General features: G+C 40.0%; 1 pseudogene; it reads left to right on the top strand.

Annotated features, from left to right (window-relative positions):
* Window positions 1-683: 683 nt before the first annotated feature.
* On the top strand, window positions 684-6,004 carry LOC100389458 (regulator of nonsense transcripts 1 pseudogene; annotated as a pseudogene).
* The last annotated feature ends 17,501 nt before the right edge of the window (window positions 6,005-23,505 follow it).

A 23,505-nucleotide genomic window follows, 5' to 3' on the forward strand; every position in this document is an offset into this window, starting at 1 on the left:
CAACATTCAATAATTATAAATCTCCACTGGAAGTTATACTCTTCTTATTTTGGTTAGAGAATCTCCAAACATTCAGGTAAGGGACTATAGGCATCAAAAAGAGAAATTTCTTTATTTCTAAACTGGAAGCAACCTGGCAGACCGTTTGTGAGTCAAGATAATTCTCTATTAGTAAAATGACTAGAAACTAGAAGCTTAAAAGTTTCCTTTGTTAAAAAAGCATTGTGGTGCCCTTTCAAGTCTAAACTTCTAAACTATTCATTCATTCATTTATTCATTCAACAAATAATGTTGAATACTAACATACGGAAGTAAGCTAGAGAAACACCCTCATTTTGTTCATAAGTATTAAAATATCTTCACACATAAATACTTACAGAATTAAGCTAGAGAAACACCCTCATTTTGTTCATAAGTCTTAAAATATCTTTACACTGGAGTATGTCTTCAGCAAAGATCAATTTGTAATCTAGCTTTTCTGTTTCTACAACTGTATTAGTCCATTTTCATGCTGCTGATAATGACCTACTTGAGATTGGGTAATTTATAAAGAAAAAGAGGTTTAATGGACTCAGTTCCATGTGGCTGGAGAAGCCTCACAATCATGGCAGAAGGCACAACTTACATGGCAGCAGTCAAGAGAGAATGAGAGACAAGCGAAAAAGGAAACCTCTTATAAAACGATGCGATTTCCTGAGATCACTACTACAAGAAAGGTATGAGGTAATCCACCCCCATGATTCAATTATCAACCACCTGATCCCTCTCACAACACATGGGAATTAGAGAAGCTACAATTCAAGATAAGAGTTAGGTGGGGACTCAGCCAAACCATATCAACAATGAAGACTGCTCCAAAATGTGCTAATAGATTTCTAAAGGCTTAAGAAAGGGTGCTAGTAGGAAAAGACAAAGATGTAATCCATTTAGCTTGTCCTCAGGAGGAGTTCCTCATTGTGTTCCATTAAGCATCCATTTAATATATTTTATTTTGAGATGGAGTTTCCCTCTTGTTACCCAGGCTGGAGTGCAATGGCGTGATCTCGGCTCACCGCAACATCCGCCTCCTGGGTTCAGGCAATTCTCCTGCCTCAGCCTCCTGAGTAGCTGGGAGTACAGGCATGCGCCACCATGCCCAGCTAATTTTTGTATTTTTAGTAAAGACGGGGTTTCACCATGTTGACCAGGATGGTCTCGATCTCTTGACCTCGTGATCCACCCGCCTTGGCCTCCCAAAGTGCTGGGATTACAGGCATGAGCCACCGCGCCTGGCCCCAGGAAATCGTCTTTATTGAAAAGAATAGTAATAGAAAATCTAAAGCGTTTGAGAAAATCCTAGCCATGACCTTTTCAAACCAAAGAAAAAAGAGATAGGGTAGATACCATCAAAAGAAATTCTTGGTTAATGAAAGACATTGCAAGGTTTTACAAAACAGAATCTTGATTTTGTCTTTGTTGCTGCAATAAATGTTGCTAAGGAATACATAATGCCAACTCTCTGTTTTAGTATGAATACTAAACAATTTCTGATAGAAACATTGAGAGTACTAGATAATTGTATTTAAAGCCTTGATACAAGGAGAGTGGCTATTCCACTTTAGACAAGGAAAGACCTAAACTCAAAAGACAAAGAAGAGAATTAAATAACTGAAAAAGAAGAAAAACCAAAAAAATCTCTTTAGAGATTTTCCTTGGTCACATATGCCTAAGGATTTCACCAGAGAATACAGGACAGAGGCTCCTAGAGCAGGCTCTATTTATTAATAGTTATTCTTCAGGTAATTATATAGCAATGTATATAATTTTTTTAAGTTTTATTGTATATTTAGTTCTTCCTAAGATATTCTTCCTTTTTTTTTTTTTTTTTTTTTTAAGACAGGGTCTTGCTCTGTCATTCAGGCTAGAGTGCAGGGGTATGATCATAGTTCACTGTAGTTTCAACCTCCTGTGCTCAAGCGATCCTCCCTACCTAGCCGCCCAAGTAGCTGGGACTACAGGCATGCACCACCATACCTGACTAAGTTATGCGTTTTTTATAGAGATGGAGTTGCCTAGGCTGGTCTCAAGCTCCTTGGCTCAAGCAACCTACCTGTCTCTGCCTCCCACAGTGCTGTGATTATAAGCATCAAGTAAAATAGCTCTTTTAGCTTTCATGAAGGACAATTATGTAATTCAAAACGTGCAAAGGCACCTCTAGCAACATTTAGAGTTTATATTGGCTAGGGAAGCACGGAGTCTCTGAGAGTGGTGCATCAGTATAAGCAATTTCTTACTGAGTTGTGCAGACAGTTCCTGGGCAGCAATTCTTCACAGAATCAGCTACCATTTGGCAGCTAAAGGTAAACACTTTATAATAATTCAGATTGGCAATAAGCTAAAATGTTTATTTTCCTCCTTTACCAATGACAAAGTGTCTGGTTTCCTGATCAAAACTGTAATAGAAGGAACAGTAAGTGGCAATATTAATTACCACAACTTAACATAGATATAGATTCAGAATATAGATTTTTAAAAAGTATTTTGATGAAGTATTAACCCAGTCAGTGATAGAACTGAGAACTTACACATTCTAAAGTTTATTCTAGACTTAAGTTGCACATGTTGTCTTTTATTTCAGACTTACTAGCCACTCCTCGATTCTTTAAAATCGATTTGAAATACCACCTCTTTGGTCAATCTCTTTGTCCTCTTTCCACAAATACATACAGCTCCTCTGCCAAGCAGTACTCATTGTTCTCCAGAAAGGATCTCAGAATACTTCATACATAACTCTGTCACATTTTATTAGTAGAATTAGTTGTTACATATTCCTTTCTCACCAGGCTGTGAAATTATCTAAGACATGGGCAGCTTTTTATTACTATGCTTATCCCCAGGGCTTAATACAGTCTAAAACTGAGTAGCCACATGTTAAATATGGGTTTGGTGAACCATGAGCATACAGCCAGTTTCACCACACAGTGACTATGGAATATATCAGCAACTGCAACAGACAGGATTTTTAGCCATAAAAATTCTACATTCAGTTCATTTATCTTTGGTCTCTTAGATCATGCTCCATTATGTTTTATTTTCAAAGTCCCTGTGGATTATGTTCAGCCAAAAAACAAAAACAAAAACAAAAAAAACATAAAATATCCACTCAAATTAAACAGACTTCCCTCTGTAAGGGCTCCTTAAGCAAGTCTCAGAATTCAATGCCTTTCTATAGCTTTGGTAATACAGTATGAATTGTACTATGAGACAGATTATGTGTCTGGATCAAGTTTTTAAACTATATTTTAAAGCACTATGATTCATTAGGAAGCATATCAACTTTAAGATACAACCAAACAAAATACTGTGAGCAGCTACTAAAGCACCTTACTGCCAAAGTCTGAGTGCCTGATAAGGGGTTTCAAAGGGCTTCTGACTGAATTGTTAAAGAAGTTCATCTTTACAGTCCTTGTAAATACAAAAGAATAGATTGTGATTAAACAATGTCAAATTGACAACAGGGAGTCCTGAAGCCTTTTACTGGCAAGGTTGTACTCTGAAATGCCCTAATTGAAGTGGCTTAATAAAACCTAACTCACTTATGGACAAGTGCCAATGATCATGAGCACATGGTGACCACTAGACTGGCCAGAAACAAGGTTTTTCTTTTCTGTATTTATAAACACGTGTTTCTAGTACATTTATTATAGTTTCCCCTGTGTTATGTTTTCACTGGTGTTTGTTTTCATGGAAACTATTATATTTTTGGCAAGAACCAGAAGATAAAGAATCACTTTAGGATTACACTGACCTTTTCAGCCTGGGCCACACAGAGAAGACAATATCATCAGTGACATCCTCAGCAAACATAAAGGATGACAATATAAGGAAGGTACTGAATTAGCATTGAAGTTTAATTTAACAAAGTCTTGTAACATTTAGTAATTAAATAGTTACTCCTATTGGGAAAAATAGAGCACTCCTCATTCACCAGCAAGACATCAAAAACAGGTTAACATCAGTCGCAATTTTAATTTCGGCAGGCTTTTTTGTCAAAATTGACAATCTAATTTTAAAATGCATGTAAATGTGAATAATTCAAAATGTCCAACACAATCTTAAGAAAGATTAAAATTGGAGGGCTTATATTACCTGATTTCAAGATTTGCTATAAAACTATAGTAATGAGTCAGTGTAAGCTAGCATAAGGTTCATCAAACAGATCAGTAGAACAGAATAGACTGATATTTATTCAGGGTTTTTCTTTGGTTTTGTTTTCAACAAAGGCTCTACAGTAATCCAATGAGAAAATAAAATTCTTTTAGCAAGTGATGCTACCACTAGAAATTCATATAAAAACAATGAATTCTGACACTTAACTTAAACCATACAAAAAAATTACTTTGGGGTGAATCACAGACCTAAGTGCAAAATCCAAAATTCTAGAAGATAATGTAGAAAGAAATATTTCTGTGACCAGAGGGTAGCCAAATGCTTCTTGAATAAAGAAAGCAATAGCTATAAAGAAAAAAAAAATGGTACTTTAAATTTTATCAAAAATCTACCAATAGACTCCTTTATTATAGATATAGATATGACCATATCAAGAACATGGTGGTTTTGTTTGTAGTTGATAAGTAGAAAACTAATCAGAAACAGTAGCCAGGTCAATATTTGTAAGAAGAAATTTAAGTTATTAAGCCCACGTTTAGCCTCTATTCACCATAGCCACTTTGCTGATGAGTTCCCTGAGCAAGCACTGGGGTGACTGGAGAATGAGGCATTTAACATTTGGAGACCAAATCATTTTGTTCATCTAATTATTGACACTCTTCTGCCACAGGTGCCATCTACGGTAGATGCCATTTGTTGAGCATTCACATGAGACACAATTATTTTTACACTAGATGCCAAATTTTATAAGTCCATTCATTTATATTCTCCATCAAATTCCCTTGCCGCCAACTTTTCAGTGCTGCTGACCAAAAAATTTTTGCAATTATCAGCAATTGCCCAGAAATCAATGTAGATCCATTCTTCTGGTCATCTCTTTGTCCAGATAAGATGAATAAAATCTTCCATTCAATGTCCTGTCTAGGATGATTTCCATTTACCCTTTCACTCAGGGCTATCCCTGAGAGAGACTGTCACGCTACAGCCATCTACTTGTGGTTGGTGAGAGCAAAATTATGCAGAACCATCAGTTTTTCCCTTTTCAGTCAACTGGTCATAAGGAGCACCCTATAAGGTCACAGGTGTGTACTGAGGGAGATACAGCCAGGTACTGTTGAAGCAGTCGCTCTGGAACCACCTGGTGAACTACTACAAGGAGCAGAAGGTGCTGGTGGATAGGCCTCTCAACAACCTGCGCAAGAGCCTCATGCAGTTCAGCAAGCCACGCAAGTCAACACCATCAGCCCGGGGGCCCACTTCATGACCACAGCCATGTATGATGCCAATGCCATCATCCCCAGCTCCGTCTATGATCTGAGTGGCCAGGGCCAGCCCTCCAGCATGTACTTCCAGACCCATGACTAGATAGGCATGATTAGCGCCAGCCCCAGCCACCTGGCCGCCATGAACATTTCCAACCCCTTCAACCTGCTCATGCCACCCACACCGCCGCCCAGCTATTTCGAAGAAGCCAACTGGCCGGCTGCAGGCCAAGGCACCCGGAAAGGCAAGACTGGTCGTGGGGGACGCCAGAAGAACCGCTTTGGGCTTCCTGGGCCCAGCCAGACCAACCTGACAACAGCCAAGCCAGCCAGGATGTGGCGTCACAGTCCTTCTCGCAGGGCGCCCTGACACAGGGCTACATCTCCACGAGCCAGCCCTCCCAGATGAGCCAGCCTGGCCTCCCCCAGCCGCAGCTGTCCCAGGACAGTTACCTTGGCGGCGAGTTTAAACCACAAATCGATGAGGCGTTCTCACAGGACTCCATGTGCCAGGGAGAGCTGGCTTATGAGCACGGAGGGTGATGGGGCTGTCCCAGTACTAGAAGGTGGCGGCGGAAGAGCTAGGCAACATGGCTTAGTCCATCAGCATCTTATTTTGGGTAATACAAAATAAAAATAAACGGATACCTGTTTTCCACAGCTAAAACGGAAGCACCACTGCGTGAGCGACAAAAAGGGAGAGCTCACTTCGCAGAGGAGCCGAGGCCGAGCGCCCCCTGCTGGCCCACTGCGGTGAGGAGCAGTGGGAGCACTCCAGGTGTGGCGAGGACGGAAGGAGGAAGATCCTCATCTCAGAGTCGTCCTTTCTTCTGTTATTTCTTTTTCTCTTTGATTGAAAGGGGACTACGTCTTTTCAGGAGAAAACTTAGCATTTCTGTGCCCGAGCAGGCTCCTTCCAAAGGCCATGGCGCCCCGGGCAGAGCCCCAGGAGGGCGCATCTGCCCCCATGGTTCAACCCGACCCGCCGAGGTCACGTTGCCTGTGTTCTCAGAGGGCCTTCATTTAAAGAAAATAATGATGTTTGGAGTTTTTCTGTTTTTTGTTTTTGTTTTTTATTTTCAAGATTCTTTTAAAGGAGTACTGAAAAATACTTTCCTAAGTTTATTTCTAAAATCTTAGGGGTGGACCTGGGAGATGCAAGAAGCTTCCAGAAGCACAGTTTAAAAAAGCCAGCACCACTGAAGAAGAAGAGTAACACCTGTGCCTAGGCCTAGGCGGAGGATTTTTGTTGTAGGTTTTAGCTTCCAGCGGCTTCAAGAAGCAGGTGATGAGGCCACTGGGGTAGCTGCCCGCCGAGCCTAGAAGCCCTCGTTTGTTGGACTCCGAAGCCAAGCTCCTTCCTACCCGGTCTCGGCTCAGGGCCCTGCACCTGTGAGGAAGGTGCTTTTGGCCTCACTGAGAGGGGCCTTGGCCAGGACTGGCCCTATGGCCAGTGGGAGAGAAGGTTGCTGTTCCCAGATGGACGGCTTTTTCCCGGGGTCCTTTTGTGGATTTGGTGGAAGGAGGAGAGGGCCTGTTCCTGTCCCCAGGAGGTACGGACAGTCCTGTGCTAGTTAGACACACGGCGCTGCACACCGCACTCCCAAATTGGGAGTTCGGCCCGCCAAGCAGCTTTGCTAATGGAGTGATGGCGGCTGCTGGGGGGAAGGAAACAAGTCACAGAAATCAGCGCGTTCTGTGTGAAAGGGGCTGGGAGTGCGGGGTCATTTTAGTTGGGAGAGCTGCCCCAGCCCCTCGAACACCTAGCCTGGGGTGTCATTCCGCCTAGTGGCCAGACCTCCAGCCTCCCCAGTCTGAACCTGGGGCTGTGACTGGCCCTGAGCTGAACGCCTCCAGATTCTCTCTTCTCCATGGGACAGACGAGATGTACAGGCCGCCTTCCTTCTGGCAGGGGCTCGTATTTATTCCCATTGCTTTAGGGCTTTCGGTTTCCCCTTCTTCCAGTAAGCCGTGTAGAGACATAGACCCAGGTAAGTTTCCACTGTGACCCTGCAGTGGCCTGAGGGGCGCTGCCCGCCCCACCCCAGCTGTTGGGCTGGGCTGTTTTACCTCTGCTTCGCCCTGTGCTGTGTTCTCCAGCTTTGTAGCAGCAGCCACTGACCTTAACAAACCCAGGTGCACTGTATCAAGGCAATGTAACTTTTGATTTTTGGTCAATTTAAGTTATTTTGTCACCAATAAAATATTAATAACAAAAAGCTGGAGTCAGTGGCAAAGTACTTCAGCCTATGTAACATTTCCATTTGATGTAGGGTGTTGCTATGCATGCCCAACCTCATGTTCTAATAGGCCGAAAGACACCCAATACAAAATGGAAAGCTCAGGTCATATGGTCACTTGATGTCCCACAACTAGACATTTAGTCTCTACCAGGACCCAGTATCAGGCCAATATTGATTTTTGGGAGAGGAATAGTTATCTGCAGAAGAAGGCATGAGTTTACCTCAAAATTCTAGAGGTTGTCCGGGCGTCGTGGCTCACGCCTGTTATCCCAGCACTTTGGAAGGCAGAGGCGGGCAGATCACAAGGTCAGGAATTTGAAAACAGCCTGGCCAACATAGCAAAACCCTGTCTGTACTAAAAATACAAAATTTAGCGGGACATGGTGGCGGGCACCTGTAGTTCCAGCTACTCGGATGGCTGAGGAAGGAGAATCACTTGAACCCAGGGAGCAGAGGTTGCAGTGAACCGAGATTGCACCACTGCACTCCAGCCTGGGAGACAGAGCAAGACTTCATCTAAAAAAAAAAAAAAAATTCTAGAGGTCTGAGATTCTCCTATTGATGCACACAAGAAGATCCACACTGCACTGCGTACATGATAGATCATGAACCCCAGTAGGCGGATCCGTGTATGTTGAAGCCTTTGCTTGCTGCAGAGATTTCACTGATTGAAACCAGAAGCCTTCTGGGTTATATAAGGTATATGTTGTCTCCAAAATCCATAAAGGCCATCAAGCATTGAGCCTCTGTTAGTGGGGGTGGTGAAATGGGCAACAATGTCTTTCACCTTTGAGGAGATATGTTCATAGGCTACAAACCACTGGACTCCAGAAACATTACTGAGGTGGCAGACTCCTAAATTTTTGTGGTTTATTCCTCTCCCTCTGTTTTGCAGATATCTTACCAATAAATGCAATCTATGAATTGTAGTTTCTGTTTTGCAACAATCCTAAAACAGTGCTATCATTGGAGTTTCCTTTACCATGACTAGACTAATTCAGTGGGTAAAATTTTACATGCTTTTATTTTGAATGAAAATAGAATATATTCTGTATTAGTTTGCCATTGCTCTAGCTAGTTGCTGATTGATCCCATGTCTGTTTAACCCTTTATTTTCCTTCAGTTACACTTGGAAGAGAGGAAAAGGTGCTTGAGGGACATTGTGAAGAAAATGGTGTTTTGGAGAAAGACAACTTGGGGTCTGAGTCTTGGTACTGCCACTGAATAGTAGGGTATTTGGGTAAGTTTTCTAAGATGTAAATCAGTACCATTTTTACTGTAGATATTAAGTTGCATGATGTATATTAAACCTAACACAGTATCTGGCACAGAGGGGAGCATTCAACAAATGAAAGTGGTTATAATCCGAGTTATTATTATTCATTTAGATTAAATGTTCTCAATTCTTAATGCACATGAGGATCATTAACAAAATAACAAAATCCAAAATCACCCTCAGAGATTATCATTTGATTGGTCTATAATTTTTTAAAAAGCTCCCTAAGTAATTATGGTGACAACAGTTTTGAGAAAACACTAACTTAGATCAAGTTAGTGTTTGGCTAAGATACTAACTAAATCCTTTGGCTGTATTTACCATGAATATCATTGTGTCACCTCTTCTAAAACTCCTTTTTTAAAGTCATTATTTAAAAGTAAGTTTTACAGATATAATTTGACTATAACAGGTCTGGTGAAAAGATGTCCATTAATTGCAGGAGGCGTTTTTTCCTTTCATGTGTTTAGGCTTGGGAAAATATTTTTTGATTTTATCTTTTGGGAAGTGATGATTTTGCTTGAAATAAAAATTATTTGTTTTTCCACTGGGAGTCCATAATATGACTGCAACACTTTCATACAGCTTTCAAACATAATGTGGAAATTAATGACTTCTTTTAAAACTTATTATTTGATATTTAGTGTCATATTTTAACACAGCTTACAAATTATTTTTCCCAGAGTTACTGAGGATGTGTTGTTGTTGAAAATTATCTCTTATTTTTCCCTTGTATCCTATAGAATGAGCAGTTGTCTTGGATTATCTTTTGAAATAAAGATTCTGATTGTCTCCATAAAACTAAATAAGATGATTTAATAAAATTGGAACAACCAAGTGAGAGTAAAACAATCTTTGAAGGAAATTAATTGAAAGAATTGACTGGTTACTTAGGATGGTGTTGCTGTGGAAAATTAAAAAAAAAAAAAACTTGACATGTTATTTGAATTTATGTACTTTTCTAAATGTCATCTACAGTTTTAAAAATAAATTTTGGGGAGAACGATCCAAGATGGCCGATCGCTAACATCCCGGGATTGCAGCTCTCAGGGAAGGCGCGGAGAACTAGAGGACGCCACACTTTCAGACAAAGTCTGGTCGCTCATGGAGCAGAAGATCCCCCAGTGGTGGAAACACAGGAGTCGCCAGCGCAACTCTCATGGTCGGCGCAGCGGTTCCGCCGGCACCTTGGCGCAACAGCGCTTGGCGCAGAGTAAACGGGACCAGTTCGCCTTCTGACCGAGGTTTGGAGCCCCAGGAAGGCAGAGTTGCCTACTACGGAAACAAGAAGGAAGCCAGACAGGAGAATCCTGGGCAGAAAAGCACCATCAGTTTTAACGCCGCTGCTCTGGCCCTGGGAACTAACAACCTGGACGTCCACTCAAGAGACCTAATCTGAAAGTTGGTAATTTCAAAGACGACAGGAGGATAAATTTACAATGACAGGAAGAAACCAGCGTAAAAAAGCTGAGAATACTCAAAGTCAGAATGCCTCTCCCTCTAAAGATGATCACAGTTCCACATCAACAATGGAACAAGGCTTGATGGAGAACGAGCGCCTCCTGATGACAGAATCACTCTTCAAGGAATGGATAATAACAAACTTCGGTGAGTTAAAAGAACATGTTGTAGCCCAACGTAAAGAAACTAGGAACTTTGAAAAAAGGTTTGATGAAATCCTATTGAGAATAGACAACTTAGAGAGGAGTATGAGTGAATTAATGGAACTGAAGAATACAATACAGGAACTCCGAGAAGTATGCACAGGTTTAAACACTCGAATTGTTCAAGCAGAAGAAGGGATATCAGAGGTTAAAGTCCAACTTAATGAAATAAAACGTGAAGAAAAGATTAGAGAAAAAAGGATAAAAAGGGATGAGCAAAGTCTCCAAGAAATGTGGGACTATGTGAAAAGACCAAATTTACGTTTGATAGGTGTACCTGAATGCAACGGAGAGAATGAATCCAAGCTGGAAAATACCCTTCAGGATATTATTCAGGAAAATTTTCCTAAACTAGCAAAGCAGGTCAACATTCAACCCCAGGTAATACAGAGAACATCACAAAGATATTCCTCAAGAAGAGCAACCCCAAGGCACATAATCGTTAGATTCACCAGGGTTGAAACGAAGGAGAGGATACTAAGGGCAGCCAGAGAGAAAGGTCAGATAACCCACAAAGGCAAGCCTATCAGACTTACAGCAGATCTCTCAGCAGAAACTCTACAGGCCAGAAGAGAGTGGGGGCCAATATTCAACATCCTCAAAGAACAGAACCTTCAGCCCAGAATTTCATATCCAGCCACACTAAGCTTCACAACTGAAGGAAAAATAAAATCTTTTATGAACAAGCAAGAACTCAGAGATTTTATTACCACCAGGCCTGCTTTACAAGAGCTTCTGAAAGAAGCATTACACACAGAAAGAAACAACCAGTATTAGCCTTTCTAAAAATACACCAAAAAGTAAAGAGCACCAACATAAAGAAGAATTTACACCAACAAATGGATAAAACAGTCAGTCAACATCAAATGGCAGTAACCCTAAATTTAAATTGACTAAATTCCCAATCAAAAGACACAGCCAAAACCCAACGGCATGTTACATCCAGACCTGTTTCACATGCAAGGATACACAAAGACGCAAAACAAAGGGATGGAGAAAGATTCACCAACCAAATGGAGAGCAAAAATAATAAATAAATAAAAAGCAGGAGTAGCAATTCTTGTATCGGATAAAATAGATTTTAAAGCAACAAAGGTATAGTGGTAAAAGGATCAATGCAACAACAAGAGCTAACGATCCTAACACCCAGATAGGAGACTTAGATTCAATGAGACAGAAAATTAATAAGGATATCAAGGACTCAAACTCAGATCCAGAACGAGTAAACTTAATAAATATTTATAGAGCTCTCCACTTCAAATACACAAAATATACATTCTTGTCAATACCACATCACACCTACCCATTAGTTTAAATGAAACATTGATTGGCCATTATTAATACCCAATTTTTTTCAAAATAAAGCAATATTTCCATTTACTCTCCCTCTTTCTCTCCTCTTTCTTCCTCTCCTTTACTTATTATTATTTTTTCTTTCCTTCTCTCAAAAAAAAAGAAATCAACTTGTAAACCTCTAGATCCAGGTCGGCAATGTCTCTTTCATTGCTTGATTTCCTTTCTTCCCTTCCTTCCCTCCCTCCCTCCCTCCCTGCTTCCTCCCTTCCTTCCTTCCTTCATCCCTTCCTTCCTCCCTACCGTCCTTCTTCCCTTCCTTCCTGCCTTCCTCCCCCCCCCAAAAAAAATAATAATAATAAAAAATTTAAAAAAATGAATTTTGGTGGTGTCTGGAAAAGAAATGAATATCATATTTATTTCTAGTGCAAGGTTTGAGTTATAGTTATTATTTCTTTGGAATCAATATGTTAAAGTTTAGAGAAGTAAGTAAGTATTTTGGTTCAAATACACTCTGACCCTGAATCATATTTAGATATCCTTGAGAGAAGCAAAATGAAGAGAGGTATTCATTTAAAAAGATGCTTGAGGATAACTGGAACAATTATGTTTCATAGCCAACTATTTTTGTGTCTTAAGGACAAATAACAAAAAACACAATTTCTTCTTTTAAAATAGGTATTTCAGTATCAAATCAAGCCAAACTAGATAAAAGTAAATGTTTTTACTTTTAGTGAGAAAAATAGATATATTTTCCCTTAGTAACATAGGTAGAATGCATTGTATCCTTGAGTATTTTCATAAGCCTTTTTGATAAGAATATCATTCTAATAAATATTAAAACTATATCTTCCTATATTATTTTCTATCAATTGCTTATTATTTACCTAAAATACTGTTTGCTAAATAAAAAGTATGTACTTCCTTTGTGAAAAGGCTTTTTGTTTTCTTATTAAAAAGTAAAAATAATCTTAGGTCTTTCCAAAGCCTTTCTGTTGATAAAGTTTTGGTAAATCAGTAGTCTGCAAAACATGATAATCATATCCCATTAGATTTGCAAAGCAATGCATTAAGAGATGGGGGAATAATTATACTTCTGTTAATTGTCTTTCATAAAGAAAGAAATAAAGCTTATTCATATTTAAAACATTAGTTGATATTATATATATATATAAAATTTACATGCCAAACATTTTGCTCCTCATCTAGTGATGCATGATCAAGAGTATGAAAACTATAGGTTTCAGAGTTGTATACCACTGCGAGATGAGTATAATATATATTATATAGTTTCCAATAGCCAGAAGGATGATATTGAATGTTCCTAACACAAAGAAATTATAAATGTCTACAGAGATAGATTTGCTAATTAGCCTGATCTGATCAACGTACATTATATGTATCGAAACATCATACATATAGTGTACCCATAGATATGTACAGTTGTATTTCAGTTAAATGTATTTTTAAAATAATGAAATAATTTTATAAATAAAATTTTAAGACTATAAAGACTGCTAGAGTTGATGCCTTTTTCATAGCTAAATCCCTTGTGGGTTTATATATCCAAATCACAAATGTATACATCCCAAATCCATAAGGGACATAGGATACATAAAACTGGTTGTGGAGTGTTGAATTTAGAAGAGAGTGAAGAAAGCTAAATTGCTCTGCATGATAGAAAGAGAAGAAATTGAAATGCAATGGGTTGAATGGCACATTCCTATGGGAGGTGAGAGTAAAAGAGATGAGGAGAAAAAGGAGTTTGGAAAATGTTAAAGGGCCAGGCTATTTAGCTATGGAGGGGAACTCATTGAGACGTTTTATGAGATGGAATAGACACAAAGACTTTTCAAAACAGAGGCATCTTTTACTTAATGTTAAGTCACTTAAGTGTTAGTTAATAAGATCCTTCTCCCATGACTCCCAGGCCTTCAGTACAAGTTCTTCTTGTACTGAATAGATACTTAAATGAAAAAGCCTTGTATAAATAAATAGTTAAATGAGGAAATAAAGGGGAAGCAGCCACATTCTAGTTATTGCCAAGGTAGCAATCAAGACACCAACTGTTTCATTTGCTTCCTAACTATATAAACCTGTGCACCATTGTGACATGGTAAAAGCCCCATAAAACTGCATGCCTCAACCATACCTCGGCTTTCTTTTGAAACTGCTCTCTGTAACACAAATGTAACAGGCAAGCAGTCCAAACCCATGCCATCTTGGCCCCTGCAACTTGAAATAAGTAATTAAGGACTGTAATTTCCACCCTACCCAGACAATGTGTAAACAAATGCTAATCTTGACTTTTGTGAACCACTTAAGTAAAAATCAGAATGTCAAAAGCCCCCTGGCCCTCAGAGTGTAGGGAGCCCCTCACCCTCCTCTTCGCCTAGGAATCCACTGGAATGTCTGGAGCCCCTCAAGCTCATCTCCGCCCAGGAGGTGATTCACAGAATCCACTAGCCCTCAGGACATCTGAAGCCCCTCACCCCCACCCCTGCCCCTAACCCTCACTCCTGAGGTGGTTTTATGGGTATAAAAGGTCTTGACACCCTCCTTTCGGGGCCACAGGTTGGAGAGACATGAGTCCTCCGTGGCCGCCGGCAATAAAGACCCTGCAATTTGTCATACTTTTGTCTTGGTGTTGACTTTTTATGCTCGGGCCAGTACAACACCATTGAGGCTTATCAGTCTTGAAAGTCTTTAAATTGGCTAGGTATAGTGGCTCGTACCAGTAATCCCAGCACTTTGGGAGACTGAGGTGGGTGGATGGCTTGAGCCCAGAAGTTCGAGACCAGCCTGGGCAACATGGTGAAACCCCGTCTCTACTGAAAATTAGCCAGGCATGGTGGCATGTGCCTTTAGTCTGTAGCTACTCAGGAGGCTGAGGCAGTAGGATTGCTTGAGCCTGGGGGGCAAAGGCTGCAATGAGCCAAGATCATACCTGTGCACTCCAGCATGGGTGACAGAGACCCCATCTCAAAAAGAAAAGACTTTATAATTATTCTTCCTGCCCAGAATATCCTCTCCCCTGAAACTTGACCCTGTGCAATGCTATCTAACCAACAATTCACCCTTACAGGTACCCACAAGTTACCATCCTTGATATTTGTTTATGTCAGTATCAGTAAACTATGGTAAGTATATTCTGTTAAGTTACCTTCAGAATTTTGAAGTCTTTTCAGAAATATATCTGTAAGGGTGATAAAGCTGTGAGTGTTGTAGAGTAGAAATAAAACTTTCCCAGGAGATCATGGAGGGCTTTGACTATATACAAGGAAGAACATAGTCTTTGGAGTCTATCTAAGAAACTAGTCTCAAATTCCAGCCCAGGTCCAGCACTAAACATGGAAATGTGTGGTATTATATAACTTCATTGCGACTTTATTTCTTCATTTTAAAAATGGGGGTAATAATACTTACCTAGAAATGCTTAAAAATTAAAAATTAATTCTATATGTAGATAAAATGTCTAGTCCATACTCAATAGTAGCTGTCATTATTAGTATATATCCTTAAGCCCGATCAACTTAGTCATCATAATATCATTCATTAACTGCAATAGAAGTTAACTTGGGCCCCCAAACTAACAATGTCTTATCCAACTGATGCCCAAAGGGCCTTATCCCTACATAATTCAGCCACACAAGAACCCCTCTTATGTATACACCGAATTTGTTTTACACAAGCTGTTATAGTCTTCTCTTTATATGTTGCATTTTTTAAAACTAGAAAATAAAGTATTTTTAATTGCCCTATAATTTTATCTTCTTGTCACATAATTCTTATTCTTATCCTCTTCAAAATGGTTAAAGGTTGCTGGCAAAAAAAAAAAAACTTTAAAAACAAATTCTTTGTAAAGACAGCAGCAAGAAAAATGTGTAACAATTTCTCAAAATATGTGCTTTCTGTGTGTATATGTGTATGCTATAATAGGCTATTTAAGAAAAACCTTCGTATAAACCAATAATATGGGATAGTAATTTAAAAGTTTTTGTGTTTTTCTCTTTTCTTTGTTCTAGTCATTCTGAGGTATCCATTTAACAGGAAGGAACTTGTTACTAAAGAAATATAAGAGGTTAGATTCAGCTACTAATATGCAAATGAAAAGTATGCAGTAAGTAGCCAAGAAGCAAGGCTACAGTTGGGAGCAAATCAAGAAAGATTATCCAAACTGCTTCATTTCCTCCACCAAAACATCAAAGGCATAAAGAACCCAAGCCACAGAGATCCCTATACTACAGAGCTACTACATTACCCATAACAAAAAGACAGCCAAGTGGGCTGCTGTTATTTTTCTTTATTTAAAAGTGTTTTTTTCCTTTTGTTTCTTCAAGGACAAAACTCTGGACAAGTTTACGGCTATTCAATGGCAAAAGGAAAATATGACATAAGAAGGGGGGGTGTCTATTTTCTAGATCCAGGGGAGAATAGGAAGAGATAATGAGAAAACAAAGTGTAAGATGCCATATGTGACAATTTCCTAACTGGCATAGTTTAAGAGAAAGGAAAAGGTGATTTAGAAAGGAAGCTTACACTGGGTGTTTGGCTGTTCCCAATTTCCCACTTAGAACTGTAGAAAGAATTCACCTTGTGGGCTACTATTGCACTAATCTAGTGCTTGGCCACATTTCCTTGATATTCTTTTATTTATTTATTTTTTTATTGCATTTTAGGTTTTGGGGTACATGTGAAGAACATGCAAGGTTGTTGCATAGATACACATGTGGCAGTGTGATTTGCTGCCTTCCTCCCCTTCACCTATATCTGGCATTTCTCCCCATGCTATCTCTCCCCAACTCCCCACCTGCCACTGTCCCTCCCCTATTTCCCCCCATCAAACCCCACTGTGTAGTGCTCCCCTCCGTGTCCATGTGTTCTCATTGTTCAACACCTGCCTATGAGTGAGAACATGCGGTATTTTGTTTTCTGTTCTTGTGTCAGTTTGCTGAGAATGATGGTTTCCAGGTTCATCCATGTCCCTACAAAGGACACGAACTCATCGTTTTTGATGGCTGCATAATATTCCATGGCGTATATGTGCCACATTTTCCCTGTCCAGTCTATCATCGATGGGCATTTGGGTTGGTTCCAGGACTTTGCTACTGGAAACTGTGCTGCAATGAATATTCATGTGCATATGTCCTTATAGTAGAACGATTTATAATCCTTTGGACATATACGGAGTAATGGGATTGCTGGGTCAAATGGAATTTCTATTTCTAGGTCCTTGAGGAATCGCCACACTGTCTTCCACAGTGGTTGAACTAATTTACACTCCACCAACAGTGTAAAAGTGTTTCTATTTCTCCACATCCTCTACAGCATCTGTTGTCTCCAGAATTTTAAATGATCACCATTCTAACTGGCGTAAGATGGTATCTCAATGTAGTTTTGATTTGCATTTCTCTAATGACCACTGATTATGAGCATTTTTTTATATGTTTATTGGTCTCATGTATGTCTTCTTTTGTAAAGCGTCTGTTCATATCCTTCGCCCACTTTTGAATGGGCTTGTTTTTTTCTTGTAAATCTGTTTTAGTTCTTTGTAAATTCTGGATATCAGCCCTTTGTCAGATGGGTAGACTGCAAAAATTTTTTCCCATTTTGTTGATTGCTGATTCACTCTAATGACTGTTTCTTTTGCCATGCAGAAGCTGTGGAGTTTCATTAGGTCCCATTTGTCTATTTTGGCTTTTGTTGCCAGTGCTTTTGGTGTTTTGGTCATGAAATCCTTGCCTACGCCTATGTCCTGAATGGTTTTGCCTAGATTTTCTTCTAGGGTTTGTATGGTATTAGGTCTTATGTTTAAGTCTTCAATTCATCTGGAGTTAATTTTAGTATAAGGTGTCAGGAAGGGGTCCAGTTTCTGCTTTCTGCACATGGCTAGCCAGTTTTCCCAACACCATTTATTAAACAGGGAATCCTTTCCCCATTGCTTGTTTTTGTCAGGTTTGTCAAATATCAGATGATTGTAGATATGTCGTATTGCCTCCAAGGGCTCTGTTCTGTTCCATTGGTCTATATCTCTGTTTTGGTTCCAGTACCATGCTGTTTTGATTACTGTAGCCTTGTAGTATAGTTTGAAGTCCAGTAGTGTGAGGCCTCCCGCTTTGTTCTTTTTGCTTAGAATTGACTTGGCTATGCAGGCTCTCTTTTGGTTCCATATGAAGTTTAAGGTGGTTTTTTCCAGTTCTGTGAAAAAGGTCATTGGTATCTTGATGGGGATAGCATTGAATCTATAAATTACTCCACCCCCCACCTCGCCTTTCTTTATGACGTAGTGTTTTTCCCTCTTGTCACCCAGGCTGGAGTGCAACGGTGCGATCTTGGCTTATTGCAATATCTGCCTCCTCGGTTCAAATGATTGTCCAGCTGCAAAAAAAAAGAAAGAAAGAAAAAAAAGAAAGAAGAAAGAAAGAAAGAAAGAAAGAAAGAAAGAAAGAAAGAAAGAAGAAAGAGAAAGAAAGAAAGAAAGAAAGAAAGAAAGAAAGAAAGAAAGAAAGAAAGAAAGAAAGAGGAATCTATAAATTACTTTGTGTAGTATGGCCATTTTCATGATATTGATTCTTCCTAACCATGAACATGGAATGTTTCTTCATCTGTTTGTGTCCTCTCTTATTTTGTTGAGCAGTGGTTTGTAGTTCTCTTTGAAGAGGTCATTTACATTCCTTGTTAGTTGTATTCCTAGGTATTTTATTCTCCTTGTAGCAATTGTGAATGGCAGTTCGTTCTTGATTTGGCTCTCTTTAAGTCTGTTATTGGTGTAGAGGAATGCTTGTGATTTTGCACATTGATTTTATATCCTGAGACTTTGCTGAAGTTGCTTATCAGTTTCAGGAGATTTTGGGCTGAGACGATGGGGTCTTCTGGATATACAATCATATTGTCTGCAAATAGAGGCAATTTGGCTTCCTCCTTTCCTATTTGAATACCCTTTATTTCTTTTTCTTGCTTGATTGCTCTGGCTAGAACTTCCAGTACTATATTGAATAGGAGTGTTGAGAGAGGGCATCCTTGTCTAGTGCTGGATTTCAAAGGGAATGCTTCCAGTTTTTGCCCATTCAGTATGATACTGGCTATTGGTTTGTCGTAAATAACTTTTATTATTTTGAGATACGTTCCATCAATATCTAGTTTATTGAGGGTTTTTAGCATAAAGCATTGTTGAATTTTGTCAAAGGCCTTCTCTGCATCTATTGAGATAATCATGTGGTTTTTGTCTATGGTTCTGTTTATGTGGTGAATTATGTTTATAGACTTGCCTATGTTCAACCTACCTTGCATCCTTGGGATGAATCCTAGTTGATCATGGTGGATAAGCTTTTAGATATGCTGTTGTAATCAGCTTGTCAGTATTTTATTGAAGATTTTTGCATCTATGTTCATCATGGATATTGGCCTGAAGTTTTCTTTTCTTGTTTAGTCTCTGCCAGGTTTTAGTATCAGGATGATGTTGGTCTCGTAAAATGATTTGGGAAGGATTCCCTCTTTTTGGATTATTTGGAATAGTTTCAGAAGGAATGGTACCAGCTCCTCTTTGTATGTCTGGTAGAATTCGGCTGTGAACCCATCTGGACCTCGGCTTTTTTGGGTGGTAGGCTCTTAATTGCTGCCTCAACTTCAGACCTTGTTATTGGTCTGTTCAGGGTTTTGACTTCTTCCTGGTTTAGGCTGGGAGGAGGTAAGTGTCCAGGAATTTATCCATTTTTTCCAGGTTTACTAGTTTATGTGCATAGAGTTGTTTATAATAATCTCTGATAATGGTTTGAATTTCTGTGGAATATGTGGTGATATGCCCTTTATCGTTTTTTATTGCATCTATTTGGTTGTTCTCTCTTTTATTTTATATTAATCTGGCCAGTGGTCTATTTTGTTGATCATTTTGAAAAACCAGCTCCTGGATTTATTGATTTTTTTGAAGGGTTTTTTATGTCTCTGTCTCCTTCAGTTCTGCTCTGATCTTAGTTATTTCTTGTCTTCTGCTAGGTTTTGAGTTTTTTTGATCTTGCTCCTCTAGCTCTTTCAATTTTGTTGATAGGGTGTCAATTTTAGATCTCTCCTTGCTTCTCATGTGGGCACTTATGCTACATATTTTCCTCTAGAGACTGTTTAAAATGTGTCCCAGAGATTCTGGTATGTTATGTCTTCATTCTCATTGGTTTCAAAGAACATCTTTATTTCTGCCTTCATTTCATTGTTTATCCAGTCAATTTTCAAAAGCCAGTTGTTCAGTTTCCATGAAGCTGTGTGGTTCTGAGTTAGTTTCTGATTTCTGAGTTCTAACTTGATTGCACTGTGGTCTGAGAGACTGTGTGTTATGATTTCTGTTCTTTTGCATTTGCTGAGGAGTGATTTACTTCCAATTATGTGGTCAATTTTAGAGTAGGTGTGATATGGTGCTGAGAAGAATGTATATTCTGTGGTTTTGGGGTGGAGAGTTCTGTAAATGTCTATTAGGTTTGCTTGTTCCTGGTCTGAGTTCAGGTCCTGAATATCCTTGTTAATTTTCTGTCTGGTTGATCTGTCTAATATTGACAATGGGGTGTTAAAGTCTCCCACTATTATTGTGTGGGAGTCTAAGTCTATTTGTAAGTCATTAAGAACTTGCCTTATATATCTGGGTGCTCCTGTATTGGGTGCTTATATATTTAGGATCGTTCGCTCCTCTTGTTGCATCGATCCTTTTACCATTATGTAATGTCCTTCTTTGTCTCTTTTGATCTTTGTTGCTTTAAAGTCTATTTTATCAGAGATGAGAATTGCAACTCCTGCTTTTTTTTGCTCTCCATTTGCTTGGTAAATCTTCCTCCATCCCTTTATTTTGAGCCTTTGTGTATCCTTGCATGTGAGATGGGTTTCCTGGATATAGCACACTGGTGGGTTTTGACTTTTTATCCAGTTTGCCAGTCTCTATCTTTCGATTGGGGCATTTAGTCCATTTTCATTTAGGGTTAATACTGTTCTGTGTGAATTTGATACTGCCATTTTGATGTTAGCCAGCTGTTTTGCCCATTAGTTGATGCAGATCCTTCATTGTGTTGATGCTCTTTACCATTTGGTATGTTTTTGGAGTGGCTGGTACTGGTTGTTCCTTTCTATGTGTAGTGCCTTCTTAAGGAGCTCTTGTAAAGCAGGCCTGGTGGTGATGAAATCTCTGAGTACTTGCTTGTTGACAAAGGATTTTATTTTTTCTTCACTTATGAAGCTTAGTTTGGCTGGATATGGAATTCTGGGTTGAAAGTTCTTTTCTTTAAGGATGTTGAATATTGGCCCCCACTCTCTTCTGGCTTGTAGGGTTTCTCCTGAGAGATTCGCTGTGAGTCTGATGGGCTTCCTTTTGTGTGTAACCCGACCTTTCTCTCTGGTTGCCCTTAGCATTTTCTCCTTCATGTCAACCCTGGTGAATCTGATGATTATGTGCCTTGGGGTTGCTCTTCTTGAGGAATATCTTTGTGGTGTTCTCTATTTCTGGGACTTGAATATTGGCCTGCCTTGCTAGGTTGGGGAAGTTTTCCTGGATAATATTATGAAGAGTATTTTCCAGCTTGGGTTCATTCTCTTCGTCACATTCAGTTACACCTATCAAATGTAGATTAGGTCTTTTCACATAGTCCCATATTTCTTGGAAACTTTGTTCATTCCTTTTTACCCTTTTTTCTTTAATTTTGCCTTTTTGTTTTATTTCATTGAGTTGATCTTTGACCTCTGATATCCTTTCTTCTGCTTGGTCAATTCGGCTATTGAAACTTGATCATGCTTCACGACATTCTTGTGTTATGTTGTTCAGCTCCTTTAATTCACTTATATTTCTCTATAAGTTGTCCATTCTCATTAGGGTTTCATCAAATCTTTTTCCCCAAGGTTCTTAGTTTCTTTGCATTGGGTTAGAACATGTTCTTTTAGCTCATAGAAATTTCTTATTACCCACCTTCGGAAGCCTGATTCTGTCATTTCATTACATTTATTCCCAGCCTTGTTCCCTTGCTGGTGAGGAGTTGTGATCCCTTGTCGGAAGAGAGGTCTTCTGGTTTCAGGTGTTTTCATCCTTTTTGTGCTGGTTTCTTCCCATCTTTGTGGATTTATCCACCTGTCATCTTTGTAGATGCTGACTTTCAGATTGGGTCTCTGAGTGGACATCAAGTTTGTTGATGATGAAGTTATTTCTGTTTCTTAGTTTTCCATCTAAGAGTCTGGCTCCTCTGCTGTAGTACTGCTGAGGTCCTCTCCAGGCTCTGCTTGCCTGGGGATCACCTGCAGCAGCTGCAGAACAGTAACGGTTGCTACCCATTTCTTCTTCTGCTATTTTTGTCCCAGAAGGATGCCCACCAAATGTCAGTCTGATCTCTCCTTTATGAGGTGACTCTTTGGATATACGGAGGTCAGGGAGCTGCTTGAGGAGACAGTCTGTCCTTTATAGGAGCTCAAGTGCTGAGCTGTGAGCTCCATTGTTCATTCAGAGCTGCTGGGCAGGTTCGTTTAAGTCTGCTGCAGCAGAACTCATAAACCCCTTTTTTTTTCCCAGGTGCTCTGTCCCAGGGAGTTAGGGCTTTACTTATGAGTTTCCATTGTGCTGCTGCCTTTTTATCAGAGCTGCCCTGCCCAGCAAGGAGGCAGCCTAGTCACTGTCTGCCTGCAGAGGCTTTGCTGAGCTGCTGAGGGCTCTGCCCAGCTGCTGTGTAAACTTCCCTGCAGTCCTGTTTATATGGGTGTAGTTAGAAATGCCTCAGCAATGGTGGCCCACCTCTGTAATGGTGGACTCTCTCTGTAATAGCGGGTTGCCTCAGCAGTGCCTCAGCAATGGCAGAGTACCTCTGTAGTGGTGGAGTGTCTTGCCCCTCCCCCACAGAGCTGGACCGTTTCAGGTTCATCTGTGTTTGCTGTGAAACTCTCGACCCAAAGGGGTTTCCTATTGCTGTTTTTTTTTTTTTTTTTTGTGGGGATGGGACCAGCCAAGCCTGATCATCTGGCTCCCTGCCTCAGAGCCCTTTTTTTTAGTTGAATGGTCAACTCTCTCCAAGGTGTTTCAGTCACCGGTTGAAAAGGCGCCAGGATCTGTGTGATTTCCCATGCAGTGAGCCACTGCACTGGCTGAAACAGCGGCGCAGAAATTCATGGCGCTTTTTTCCCAGGAATTTCCTGGCCTGGCTCCCTGTTTCAGTCCCCTTTTTAATCTGATGAATGGGCGACTCTGCCTTCCCGAAGATCCAATCACCAGATTAAAAGGGCACCCAGACCAGAGTATTTTATACAGAGAACCGCCACACCAGGGGTGCCGGCAAAACAGCTGTGCCCGCCAAAACAGCCACACTGGCAACCTATTAGGCTCCTCCACCTGGGAATTTCCTGGTCTGTGGGCAATAAAAATCTGTCTGGAAATGTGGCATCCACTCACCCTCTGCACTTCCACTGGGAGCTGCAATCCTGAGCTGCTCCTAATTGGCCATCTTGGATCTTCCCTCCCTTGATACCCTATTAGACTGGAGTGAGGAGGCCCTTAAGGCTTAACTTTCCCAGTTCGATTTCTAGATTTCAATGGTATGGATGAGAGTTGAGGGCAAAGCTCCTGCTGTAGAGCCTACTATAAGGGCCAAGATGACCCCTGGCAGTGGTTA

The sequence above is a fragment of the Callithrix jacchus genome, chromosome 9 (assembly GCF_049354715.1).
Source record: "Callithrix jacchus isolate 240 chromosome 9, calJac240_pri, whole genome shotgun sequence".
NCBI classification, from domain to species: Eukaryota; Metazoa; Chordata; class Mammalia; order Primates; family Cebidae; genus Callithrix; species Callithrix jacchus.